This window comes from Balaenoptera borealis (genome assembly GCF_965194805.1).
Source record: "Balaenoptera borealis genome assembly, chromosome: 17".
NCBI lineage: Eukaryota > Metazoa > Chordata > Mammalia > Artiodactyla > Balaenopteridae > Balaenoptera > Balaenoptera borealis.
In genome coordinates, this window is record NC_138876.1 from 19,693,755 (window position 1) to 19,707,298 (window position 13,544).

Sequence of the window (13,544 nt, forward strand, 5' to 3'; positions counted from 1 at the left end):
TTGTCAAAAGCTTTTTCTGCATCTATTGAGATGATCATATGGTTTTTATTCTTCAATTTGTTAATATGGTGTATCACATTGATTGATTTGCGTATATTGAAGAATCCTTGCATCCCTGGGATAAATCCCACTTGATCGTGGTGTATGATCCTTTTAATGTGTTGTTGGATTCTGTTTGCTAGTATTTTGTTGAGGATTTTTGCATCTATATTCATCAGTGATATTGGTCTGTAATTTTCTTTTTTTGTAGTGTCTTTGTCTGGTTTTGGTATCAGTGTGATGGTGGCCTCATAGAATGAGTTTGGGAGTGTTCCTCCCTCTGCAATTTTTTGGAAGAGTTTGAGAAGGATGGGTGTTAGCTCTTCTCTAAATGTTTGATAGAATTCACCTGTGAAGCCATCTGGTCCTGGACTTTTGTTTGTTGGAAGATTTTTAATCACAGTTTCAATTTCATTACTTGTGATTGGTCTGTTCATATTTTCTGTTTCTTCCTGGTTCAGTCTTGGAAGGTTATACCTTTCTAAGAATTTGTCCATTTCTTCCAGGTTGTCCATTTTATTGGCATAAAGTTGCTTGTAGTAGTCTCTTAGGATGCTTTGTATTTCTGCAGTGTCCGTTGTAACTTCTCCTTTTTCATTTCTGATTTTATTGATTTTAGTCCTCTCCCTCTTTTTCTTCATGAGTCTGGCTAATGGCTTATCAATTTTGTTTATCTTCTCAAAGAACCAACTTTTAGTTTTATTGATCTTTGCTATTGTTTTCTTTGTTTCTATTTCATTTATTTCTGCTCTGATCTTTATGATTTCTTTCCTTCTGCTAACTTTGGGTTTTGTTTGTTCTTCTTTCTCTAGTTTCTTTAGGTGTAAGGTTAGATTGTTTACTTGAGATTTTTCTTGTTTCTTTAGGTAGGCTTGTATAGCTATAAACTTCCCTCTTAGAACTGGTTTTGCTGCATCCCATAGGTTTTGGGTCGTCGTGTTTTCATTGTCATTTGTCTCTAGGTATTTTTTTATTTCCTCTTTGATTTCTTCAGTGATCTCTTGGTTATTTAGTAACGTATTGTTTAGCCTCCATGTGTTTGTCTTTTTTACGTTTTTTTCCCTGTAACTCATTTCTAATCTCATAGCGTTGTGGTCAGAAAAGATGCTTGATATGATTTCAATTTTCTTAAATTTACTGAGGCTTGATTTGTGACCCAAGATGTGATCTATCCTGGAGAATGTTCCGTGCGCACTTGAGAAGAACGTGTAATCTGCTGTTTTTGGATGGAATGTCCTATATATATCAATTAAATCGATCTGGTCTATTGTGTCATTTAAAGCTTCTGTTTCCTTATTTATTTTCATTTTGGATGATCTGTCCATTGGTGTAAGTGAGGTGTTAAAGTCCCCCACTATTATTGTGTTACTGTCGATTTCCTCTTTTAGAGCTGTTAGCAGTTGCCTTATGTATTGAGGTGCTCCTATGTTGGGTGCATATATATTTATAATTGTTATATCTTCTTCTTGGATTGATCCCTGGATCATTATGTAGTGTCCTTCCTTGTCTCTTGTAACATTCTTTATTTTAAAGTCTATTTTATCTGATATGAGTATAGCTACTCCAGCTTTCTTTTGATTTCCATTTGCATGGAATATCTTTTTCCATCCCCTCACTTTCAGTCTGTATGTGTCCCTAGGTCTAAAGTGGGTCTCTTGTAGACAGCATATATATGGGTCTTGTTTTTGTATCCATTCAGCCAGTCTATGTCTTTTGGTTGGGGCATTTAATCCATTCACGTTTAAGGTAATTATCGATATGTATGTTCCTATGACCATTTTCTTAATTGTTTTGGGTTTGTTTTTGTAGGTCCTTTTCTTCTCTTGTGTTTCCCACTTAGAGAAGTTCCTTTAGCATTTGTTGTAGAGCTGGTTTGGTGGTGCTGAATTCTCTTAGCTTTTGCTTGTCTGTAAAGCTTTTGATTTCTCCATCAAATCTAAATGAGATCCTTGCCGGCTAGAGTAATCTTGGTTGTAGGTTCTTCCCTTTCATCACTTTAAGTATATCATGCCACTCCCTTCTGGCTTGCAGAGTTTCTGCTGAGAAATCAGCTGTTAACCTTATGGGAGTTCCCTTGTATGTTATTTGTTGTTTTTCCCTTGCTGCTTTCAATAATTTTTCTTTGTCTTTAATTTTTGCCACTTTGATTACTATGTGTCTCGGCGTGCTTCTCCTTGGGTTTATTCTGTATGGGACTCTCTGCGCTTCCTGGACTTGGGTGGCTATTTCCTTTCCCATGTTAGGGAAGTTTTCGACTATAATCTCTTCAAATATTTTCTCTGGTCCTTTCTCTCTCTCTTCTCCTTCTGGGACCCCTATAATGCAAATGTTGTTGCGTTTAATGTTGTCCCAGAGGTCTCTTAGGCTGTCTTCATTTCTTTTCATTCTTTTTTCTTTAGTCTGTTCCGCAGCAGTGAATTCCACCATTCTGTTTTCCAGGTCACTTATCCGTTCTTCTGCCTCAGTTATTCTGCTACTGATTCCTTCTAGTGTAGTTTTCATTTCAGTTATTGTATTGGTCATCTCTGTTTGTTTGTTCTTTAATTCTTCTAGGTCTTTGTTAATCATTTCTTGCATCTTCTCAATCTTTGCCTCCATTCTTATTCCGAGGTCCTGGATCATCTTCACTATCATTATTCTGAATTCTTTTTCTGGAAGGTTGCCTATCTCCACTTCATTTAGTTGTTTTTCTGGGGTTTTTTCTTGTTCCTTCATCTGGTACATAGCCCTCTGCCTTTTCATCTTCTCTATCTTTCTGTAACTGTGGTTTTTGGTCCACAGGCTGCAGGATTGTAGTTTTTCTTGCTTCTGCTGTCTGCCCTCTGTTGGTTGAGGCTATCTAAGAGGCTCGATGGGAGGCTCTGGTGGTGGGTAGAGCTGACTGTTGCTGTGGCGGTCAGAGCTCAGTAAAACCTTAATCCACTTGACTGTTGATGGGTGGGGCTGGGTTCCCTCCCTGTTGCTGTGGCGGTCAGAGCTCAGTAAAACCTTAATCCACTTGACTGTTGATGGGTGGGGCTGGGTTCCCTCCCTGTTGGTTGTTTTGCCTGAGGCAACCCAACACTGGAGGCTACCCGTGCTCTTTGGTGGGGTTAATGGCAGACTCTGGGAGGGCTCACGCCAAGGAGAACTTCCCAGAACCTCTGCTGCCAGTGTCCTTATCCCCACGGTGAAACAGAGCCACCACCCGCCTCTGCAGGAGACCCCCCAACACCAGCAGGTAGGTCTGGTTCAGTCTCCCCCAGGGTCACTGCTCCTTCCCCTGGGTCCCGATGCACATATTACTTTGTGTGTGTCCTCCAAGAGTGGGGTCTCTGTTTCCCCCAGTCCTGTCAAAGTCCTGCAATCAATTCCCAGTAGGCTTCAAAGTCTGATTCTCTAGGAATTCCTCCTCCCGTTGCCGGACCCCCAAGTTGGGAAGCCTGACGTGGGGCTCAGAACCTTCACTCCAGTGGGTGGACTTCTGTGGTATAAGTGTTCGCCAGTCTGTGAGTCACCCACCCAGCAGTTATGGGATTTGATTTTACTCTGATTGCGCCCCTCCTACTGTCTCACTGTGGCTTCTCCTCTGTCCTTGGACGTGGGGTATCCTCCTTGGTGAAGTCCAGGGTCATCCTGTCAATGACTGTCCAGCAGCCAGTTGTGATTCTGGTGCTCTCGCAAGAGGGAGTGAGAGCACGTCCTTCTACTCTGCCATCTTGGTTAATCCCCCTGGGGGAATTTTTGTATTTTCATCTTATCTGTCAGTGTACAGAGGAGGTATTACAGGCTGATTAAAAACAAGACTGCAGTCAAATTACCTGTATTCACATTTTTTGGCTCCACTTCTAACTAGTGGTCAGATCTTGAGCTATTTAAGCAATCACTTGGTGTCTATGTTTCTTTATTTGTAAACTGGGAAGAATTACAATGCCCCACAGAGTTGTTAAGAACACTGAATGATATAATGCATGAAAAGTGTCCAGTGTAGCACACGGCTCAGAGTGTGCTCCCAACCAATACTAGCTCTAAGAGTGTTTCATGGCCATTCACTTTATCTTTGAAACTCACCTACAAGCTTTGCCTGGGCATAATCAGCCCCTCTTTCTGTGGTTCTCAAAAAACACTTGTTATTTGATGGATAGGAAACAAGCAAGTGTAGCCAAACCACATGATTGCAGCTCTTTGAGCCATAAATCTTATTTTAGTTTTAGTATAGCTTTGTCGTATCTTTGCTTTCCAAGTATGTTTAACCAGTGTAATCTGGATGCAGGTTAGAAACATTTTGGAAGCTTTTTAAAAATATTAGGCCCAGGGCCCACCTCCCTGCAGAGATATTAATTCAGTTGGGCCCCAGGCATCAGTGTTTTTTAGGTCTCCAGGTAACTGCAATACACAGCAAGGTATGAGACTCTCTGACCTGGACTAAATTTCTACAACTGCTGTGCTCTGGGTAGTCGTCCCTCAGTATCCACGGGGGATGGGTTCCAGGACCCCCACAGATATCAAAGTCCGAGGATACTCGAGTCCCTTATATAATATGGTATAGTTCATTCTGCCCTCCGTATCTGCGGGTTCTGCATCCATGGATTCAACCAACAGTGGATTCAGCCAACCACGGACTGAAATCGCAGTCAGTTGAATCAGCAGAGGTAGAACCTCTATACCGAGTCTGACTGTACTTCTAATGAAGCTAGCGACGTATGCCTGAGAATGCCATGGTGAGTCTATTGATTGGGAGAGAGTTTAGTGAAGGGAAAATAAGAAAAGAGAAGGGATTTAAAAACAGGACAAACCAGAAAGAGAGGAAGTAAGGAAAAGGAGATGGTGAAGCACACCTAGAAGGTATCTCCTGATCATTTATTGGCACTTACGCCAGTTATTAACTGTGCTCTTCCATCCCAATTAGGTCCTTAAGGAGATATGAGGATCTCTCTTTAAGGAGGATCTCATTAGAAGATTGGTGTTTCTGTGTCCTTCCCAGAGCATGTACTCATATCAGCAAGCCTGAATCCAGCCACTGCACAGATTTGTTCTGTGGCTACTCAGGTAGGTAGTATTGGAAGAGGTGTAAAAAAACACTAAGTTGAAAGTTTGGGACTAGTCCTTAAACAACTCTAGAGAGGAAATTCCTTGCTCACCCTGGGTGGCTCACAGGTCACTAAGGGGACTGCAAGGAATGTGAGTCAGAGGAGACAATTACTCAAGAAAGTTGCTCAAGCTCCTAACATCTGGTGGCAGAGAGAGGCTCTAAGTAACCTCAAGGTGACTCCCAGGCATGGGACACCAACAGCATCAGGCAGGTGGCCCCAGCACAAAGAATTTTCCTATCTGCTGCAAAGGGATCTGTAGCAACAATCACATCATAAATTAAATTTTCATATCTTTTATAATTTATAAAATTCTTCCCCATTTATGTGTTCACTTGTTATTTTTTTTCAGAAAAAAAAACCACCTTTGTAAGATACATAGTTCAAATATCATCCCCATACTTGAGATAAAGAGCCAAGTCTGAGGCAGTAAGTGACTGAGTGATAGAGGTAAAGGCTTCTGATCTTATCTGCTTTCTGGATGCGCCCTTTTTTAAAGAAAAGGATAATTAGTCATGGCATAGATGATTACAAAATAAACTATAAGTATTTAAAAATGAATTATCAAGGTGCTGAAAAATAAGCATTAGGAGGGCACCAGTAAGACTCCATTTAAGAAAACTTCCTAGGAAATGTGAGTTTGGAGAGGTATTTTGACACCGAATAACAGCAATTTCCACTGGGAAATGGAATTTCAATAAACAGTGTTTTGTAAGCAGAAGAAAGTCATATATATATATATATATATATATATATATATATATATATATATATGGAAAACATACCACCATACACATACTTCTGGAGTGAAAATGAAATCTCATTTGCCAAATGTCATTGTGTTAGAAGTCAGACACTTTCTTCATCATAGCTACTGATCGTTAAATATCTGAATAGCAGCACAATACAAGATTCTTGACACACATTAACCACCTAACCCTAATGACTGCCCTACAAGATGGGTAATTACTACAAGACTGTTCTCAGTTCACATACGAGGAGACTGAGGCGTCCCCAGCCAGTGCCCCGCAGCTGGTGAGCTGGTGGATGGCGGAGCCATGATTCAGACCCAGGTCTCTGACTCCGAGCTCATGCTTTTTCCACTGCTCTATGCCATCTCCTCAAAGCCCATAATTAAGCAAAATAATATGCTCTTCACAAATGAAAAGATCTCATGCATGAAAGTGATGAGACAACATTTGGCTGATGGGCTTCCAAATATGCGGCAGATCCTTTTTCTGGAAACCGCATTTGGATTAAGGGGCCTAAAGTCCAGACAGTAGTGGTGATGTAACTCGAAGTCTCCGTGGCTGTTGGCCTTGAGTCTGAAATAGCTCAGAGACCTCCTGTCCTGGCGTCTCTCCTGCACCCGCCACCCCCCCGCCCCGACTGCCACCGAGCTCAGACTGCCCGCAGGACTTGCAAGTGGCTGAGGAGACAAGCTCATGGGGTTTGAGACAAGGTACACTGCGATCTCCTTCCTCATCCCAGTAACTATTTCCACTGCTCTCACTCTCTCCAGAGCTTATTCTCAGCTCTGTAGGACTTCATGTTTGTTTATTTGCTTTCAGCTCTAAAAAAGACTCTCAGCAGCAGTTCAAGACTCTTATAAAATTATTTCTCACTTAGAGCAATCCTGAGGGTGGCTGAAAAGGAATAATGGACACTCTGCAAGGTGGTGCTTGAGACCAGATTTTAAGCGTAATCGGCTGTGATGTCTCCCCACTCCCACTCCCATCCACTTTGTTTTAGTCAAAGAGCATCTTCCCTCAAGTCCGAAAGTCAGTCAACAAACAGTCCACCCCAGGGTTCTCATCACACTCAACAACTTTACCTTCGAGTGCTCGTAATTCTGCAGCTATGGTATCTCTGTGTGTTGCCATCTCCCCTCAGTCTTCCTTGGCCCAGGTCTTGTCTTCCTTGAGAGCTTATCCTTTTCCTACCAGGGTTAGTGTCTGTTAAAAGGAAGCAATAAAAAGTAGTGAAAAGGGGCAATGGAATTAAAGTCCAAAGAACTCAGGCTATGTTTACTTCCCTTTTCCATCACATGGATGGGATGACTACGGACTAGCCACCTAGTTGTGGGAACCTCCTTTGCTCATATATAAAGTAGAGATCACGTAATACTTGCCCTACTTATCTCACAGACCTTTAGTGAGGATCAGAGAAAAGAGTAGATGGAAAAGAACTCAATAAAGTAAAGGTAAATTCACTGGCCACTCATGTGACTAGAGACTGTGCTTTCACAGAGCTCCCTTTAAAAAGGGGGAGGCAGAACTGGAAGTGAAGTATTATATGGTGTAATGTGGTGAAGAAATGTACAGACTGTCATGGGGGCCTGGAGGAGGGAGACTGGCTGATGTCTGGGGACATGGGGTGCCAGAGGTTCTAGAAAGAATCCAGAGAGGAAGTCAGATTTAAGCTGGGCCATGAAGGTTGAATGGACATTTTCTGAGAAAACAAAGGAGCAGAGGGCATTTCAGAAGAGGACCCGTGCATATAAAGAGCCTTATATGTTAATATGAATTTGGCTTCCTAAGTGCCAGGAGTGGGGTCAACAGCTACTTTGAAGCAGAAAGTGAAATAAGAAACATCTTTTAAAAACAGCATTTTAGAGGCAGAAGGGCAAGGAAAACATGAGAAGAATTAACTGTTGTTGTTGTTATTATCATAAGAGGTTATCTCCACATGAACCTGAATAGAGACTGAGTAATGATTGGGTCCAGAGTTCGGTTATCCTCTGCACAAAGGAAAGAGAGTGATTCCTGGAGCAAGACTGGGAAGGGAAAGAGACACTGGTCTTCATCCAGAGGTAAGGTGACACACTGAGTAGGATAAAGGCTCCCTTTCAAGGGAGTGGAAAAGAAAATGAACCCCAGAATGGCAAAATTTATCTCTGAGTCTGGACTCAAAGGAGTCTAGATAAGTTCAATGACACTCTTTTGATGTGCAGGGAAGATGTCTTCTGTCACCAGTAGGGATGCAAGGAAGCCCCTGGAAGGGACCCCAGAAGAAGACGTATTATGTCTGAGTCTTTGTATTAAATAGCAGTTGCACTTCCCCTAATCTTAATCCCCTTCTGTTATCCCCGAGACATCAGCCATGTCACAGAAACCTTATCAACTGGTCTCAGCTGTGCTGTGGTGAAATAAAAATGAAGCTTGTCCAGGCAGGGATTATAATGATAAAGAGAGAAGCAGCGAGAATAATGGTTAACATGTATTGAGAATTTTCTATGTGCCAAGAATGAAGTGTTAGGAGCTTAAGGGGATTACCTTATTTTCTCAACAATCTTGAGATTACAGAACTCTAGTTATTCTCATTTTACAGGTAAGAAATCTAAGGTTTAGTGTGGTCAAATAACTTGCCCCAATTACACATCTGAGATGTGGGCTTCTGTCTCGAGAGACACTGTCTTTGCTGCTACGCTGGATACCTCCCAGCTGAGGCTCACAAGGGGAGCGGAGGCTTCAGTCCAAGGGTGCAATGGCCACATCCAGCACGGAGTGGACGTGAAGGAGACTGGCGGCGGCCTGGGGAGCTCTCTGAGATGCAGCAGCCATTGGGGTCCATTGCTGAGCGATGGAAGTGCGGGCAACGACCCACATAAACATTGGGGATGAGTGGGGAGGAGGCCTGGGCCTTCTCTGAGAGCCAGTAGAAAGGTCAGGGGGCCTTAAAATGAAGACCAAGCACCTGTTCATAGTAATGAGTGACATCAAGGCAGCAAACTTCAGCCTGACCTATGTGGCTGTCTTTTATGCCTACAAGATGGTGAGGCCCGAGGGACATCCAGACTGTCATAATATGACAATGAGTATGTGAAAGTGAGCAGAGAAAAAGAAGAAAATATCAAGAAATTATGAACTGGCCCATAAGCAAATTTCAAACTTGAAAATTCCCGAGAAAAAGGCTCACTTCTACATAGATCTAAACAAATTACACGCCGATAGCATGCTGCTTCTAGAGCCCTCTGACTTTATCTGGTGTTCTATTATCAACTCTACTGTTACTAATGGATTTTCTTGTGGAACTCAACACTTGGAGGTGCGAGGAAGAAACTGGCAACCGCATCAGAAATTCCCTTAAAGGCAAGTAACATCAATGTCTACCCAAGGGGCCTTATAGACATGCCACTGCTTTCCAAACCAGTCCCAAAGGAGACGTATGGGGTCTCCTTTAGCCAAGGAGTCTTACTCTCTCATGGTGAAGCCTCTCCATTTCCACAGTCCCTGTAGAAACTTCTACTGTTCATAGATGGCTCCACCATTAGACTGTCTACAAATAAGGCAACTGAATATTAAGATCCCTGCCACTCAAAATGTGGAAATCCAAACCATCAACAACAGCAGCATATGGAAGCTTATTAGAAATTCAGAATCTTACGCCCCACCCAAGACATGACAAATCAGAATCTCTATTTTAACAAGATCCCCAGGTGATTTTGTGTGCATGTTAAAATTAGGAAGCACGGCTTAAAATTGCCGAGACCTTTAAATATCAGACACCACGTAGGATATAGTGTCCATGTTACAATATTAACTCAAGTATGAGTTTGTGCCTCTCAATCAATTAATGAATCCATTAACTATTGCCCTCTTCACGCGTCCCTGACTCTGCTAAGCACTGTTGGTGAAACAAACAAACAAAAATCCCCAAAAGCAAAAACAAAAAAAAGTCAAGATATGACACCTGTTAGGCATCCTTACGATTCTGTTGGAGAAAGAAAACATGCATATGCTTAGGATGACCTTTCAGAAAAGTAAATCAGACCCTGTCACAGCCCTGCATACAATAACCAGGGTTCCCCATTGCCAACTAGATGAAGTCTAAACCCCAGCAGAGCGTAAGAGTTCTGTTAACAGCTTGGCACACACCTTCCTCCCCAGCCTCTTCCACGGCCACCATCTCTCCCCCAGTGCTCTGCTCCCATCACACTGAACTTGATGGTCCTTGAATGTGCAGAGCTGGTGCTCATCTCCTCATCCTACATTTGCAGAATGTCTCTGCCGCTCTCTGCCCTTTTCTCTTTTTATAACAACTGCATTTAATTCTTGAGACTTTCTCATCTTCTTTCTCAGGAAGCTTTTCTTTGGCTTCAAATTTGAGGGAATATGCTGTCTCTCTAGTATATTTCCATTACAAATTCTGTTTATGACTGTCTCGTAGGTACAAAGACACCCAGTAAATGTCTAGTTGGAAGAAATTAAAATGGCGTAGGAAACAGCTATAAATCAATGATGCAATCGATCGGCATCACAGCCTCCACCTCAGACACACCCTGTTCCACATTTAAGTGCCCTAATCCTTTGCACTCAGGATTCTCCCAGGAATCATCTGACCTGCCTGCTAAGCCCTGTGGGTGCTGGAGGCCTATTTCTCTGTTTGGGAAGTCCTTCCAAACCTCCTTCACTTGGGAGAGACCTACACATCCTTTATATTGGGTTGGCCAAAAAAGTTCGTTCTGGTTTTTCCATCACATCTTACAGATGTTCCACTTCAAGTTGTTTCACTTCAATATTTCACTTCAAATGTGACATCCTTTTTCTTTTTTTTTAACATCTTTATTGGAGTATAACTGCTTTACAATGGTGTGTTAGTTTCTGCTTTATAAAAAGTGAATCAGCTATACATATACATATATCCCCATATCTCCTCCCACTTGTGTCTCCCTCCCACCCTCCCTATCCCACCCCTCTAGGTGGTCACAAAGCACCGAGCTGATCTCCCTGTGCTATGCGGCTGCTTCCCACTAGCTATCAATTTTACATTTGGTAGTATATATAAGTCCATGCCACTCTCTCACTTCATCCCAGCTTACCCTTTCCCCTCCCCGTGTCCTCAAGTCCATTCTCTACTTCTGCGACTTTATTCCTGTCCTGCCCTAGGTTCTTTGGAACCTTTTTTTTTTTTTAGATTCCACATATGTGTTAGCATACGGTATTTGTTTTTCTCTTTCTGACTGACTTCACTCTGTATGACAGACTCTAGGCCCACCCACCTCACTACAAATAACTCAGTTTTGTTTCTTTTTATGGCTGAGTAATATTCCATTGTATATATGTGTCACATCTTCTTTATCCATTCATCTGTCGATGGACACTTAGGTTGCTTCCATGTCCTGGCTATTGTAAATAGAGCTGCAATGAACATTGTGGTACATGACTCTTTTTGAATTATGGTTTTCTCAGGGTATATGCCCAGTAGTGGGATTGCTGGGTCGTATGGTAGTTCTATTTTTAGTTTTTTAATACTGTTCTCCATAGTGGCTGTATCAATTTACATTCCCACCAACAGTGCAAGAGGGTTCCCTTTTCTCCACACCCTCTCCAGCATTTATTGTTTGTAGATTTTTTGATGATGGCCATTCTGACTGGCGTGAGGTGATACTTCATTGTAGTTTTGATTTGCATTTCTCTAATGATTAGTGATGTTGAGTATCCTTTCATGTGTTTGTTGGCTATCTGTATATCTTCTTTGGAGAAATGTCTGTTTAGCTCTTCTGCCCATTTTTGGATTGGGTTGTTTGTTTTTTTGATACTGAGCTGCATGAGCTGCTTGTATATTTTGGAGATTAATCCTTTGTCAGTTGCTTCGTTTGCAAATATTTTCTCCCATTCTGAGAGTTGTCTTTTCATCTTGTTTATGGTTTCCTTTGCTGTACAAAAGTTTTTAAGTTTCACTAGGTCCCATTTGCTTATGTTTGTTTTTATTTCCATTTCTCTAGGAGGTGGGTCAAAAAGGATCTTGCTGTGATTTATGTCATAGAGTGTTCTGCCATCCTTTTTCAAATTCTTTTCCAACTAGGTTATTACAGAATACTGAGCAGAGTTCCCTGTGCTATACAGCAGGTCTTAATGGTTATCCATTTTAAATATAGCAGTGTGTACATGTCAATCCCAAACTGCCTAACTATCCCTCCCCCCCACCCCAAACCTTCCCCCCTGGTAACCATAACTAAGTCTGTGAGTCTGTTTCTGTTTTGTAATTTGAAAAAGAATAGATACATGTATACCTATAACTGAATCACTTTGTTGTACACCCGAAACTAACACAACATTGTTAATCAACTATGCTCCAATATAAAATAAAAAGTAAAAAAAACAAAAAAACAAATGTGACATCCTCTAGGAAGCCTCCCCCGCTTCCCAAGACTGAGTTGGACTTTCCCATCTCTGTGTTCCTATGTCACTTTGTGCCTATCTCTAAGATCTTATCTGGTTGATTGTGTATCTTTGCCTGTCTCTCCCACCTGACAATCAGCTTTTCTAGGACTGACACTTGTCTTCTAAGGCAGGAATAGAACTGGTTGTGTTTTATTCATGTCTGTATTCTCAGTGTTCTGCAAATATCTGGCACAAAATAGACCAGTGCTTCCCAACCCCCTGCTAACTAATCATCAGAACCAACCATATGTCACTCAGAAATCCATATGCCTATGTTTCATCCCCCAATTCCTGCTTCCATAAGTCTAGGATAGGGTCCAAGCATCTATATTTTTCAAATGCTCCCCAGATAATTCTGACGTGCAACCAAGACTTAGAAACACTGCAGTAAGGCCTTTGTAAAATTTGTTAGTGAAGGAATTTTTCATCCTCTACCCCTGGGAATGACTCATTGCTTTTCTAGATAACCCTGAGGTATCTCCTTGACATATTCTGCTTGGTTGGATTGCCTTGGTCCTTTCTGGCTAAATATATCTTATACCTACCCCACATCCTGGCATCACTACAGTGATAGGAAGCACAGTGTATACAATGATAGGGCTCAACTGTGTGTGGCCACCTCTATAAATAATAGGAGGCAGAGAAGAATGTTCCCAAGACATCATGCCCATACCTCTGCAACATTAACCCTTTACTTTCCTGGAGTGAGCATATCTGTGCTCCAACTAGACTGTGCCCCAGCTACACTCCTTGAAGGCAGGGCTATTCTCTTTGGTGCTGTAATCTCAAATTCTCTCCCAGTGCCTGCCACATAATAAGTGCTCAGTAAATGTTTGATGACTCACTGACTCCATTCAGACTAATTGTCTAAATGAATAAATGAGTGAAAGAGAAGATCTGGATAGATGGAAAGGAGGAAGAACATCCCTGCAGGGGTGGGAATTAGGAATCAATTTGTTCACAGGTCTAGAAAAGAGAATGAGCTTGATGCATGCACAAGACAACAAGATAACAGTTTGTGAAGATGGCTGCACCTTTTTGGTGAAAGGTAGAGCCCTCTGTGGTTCCTTGCCATGGGATTTCTAACAATGGGCTGCTGTACAGTGCAGGAGGAAGCTCTCTTGGGAGTCCAGGTAGAGTTACTTCTAATTCTGCCTTAGAATTACTCTACTCCTATCAACAAAGGGAATAAAGAAAATGAAAGGGAATATTTATTTAGTATTTATTTTGTGTCTGGTGCTTTGCATATGCTCTCTCCCTGAATCAGCTT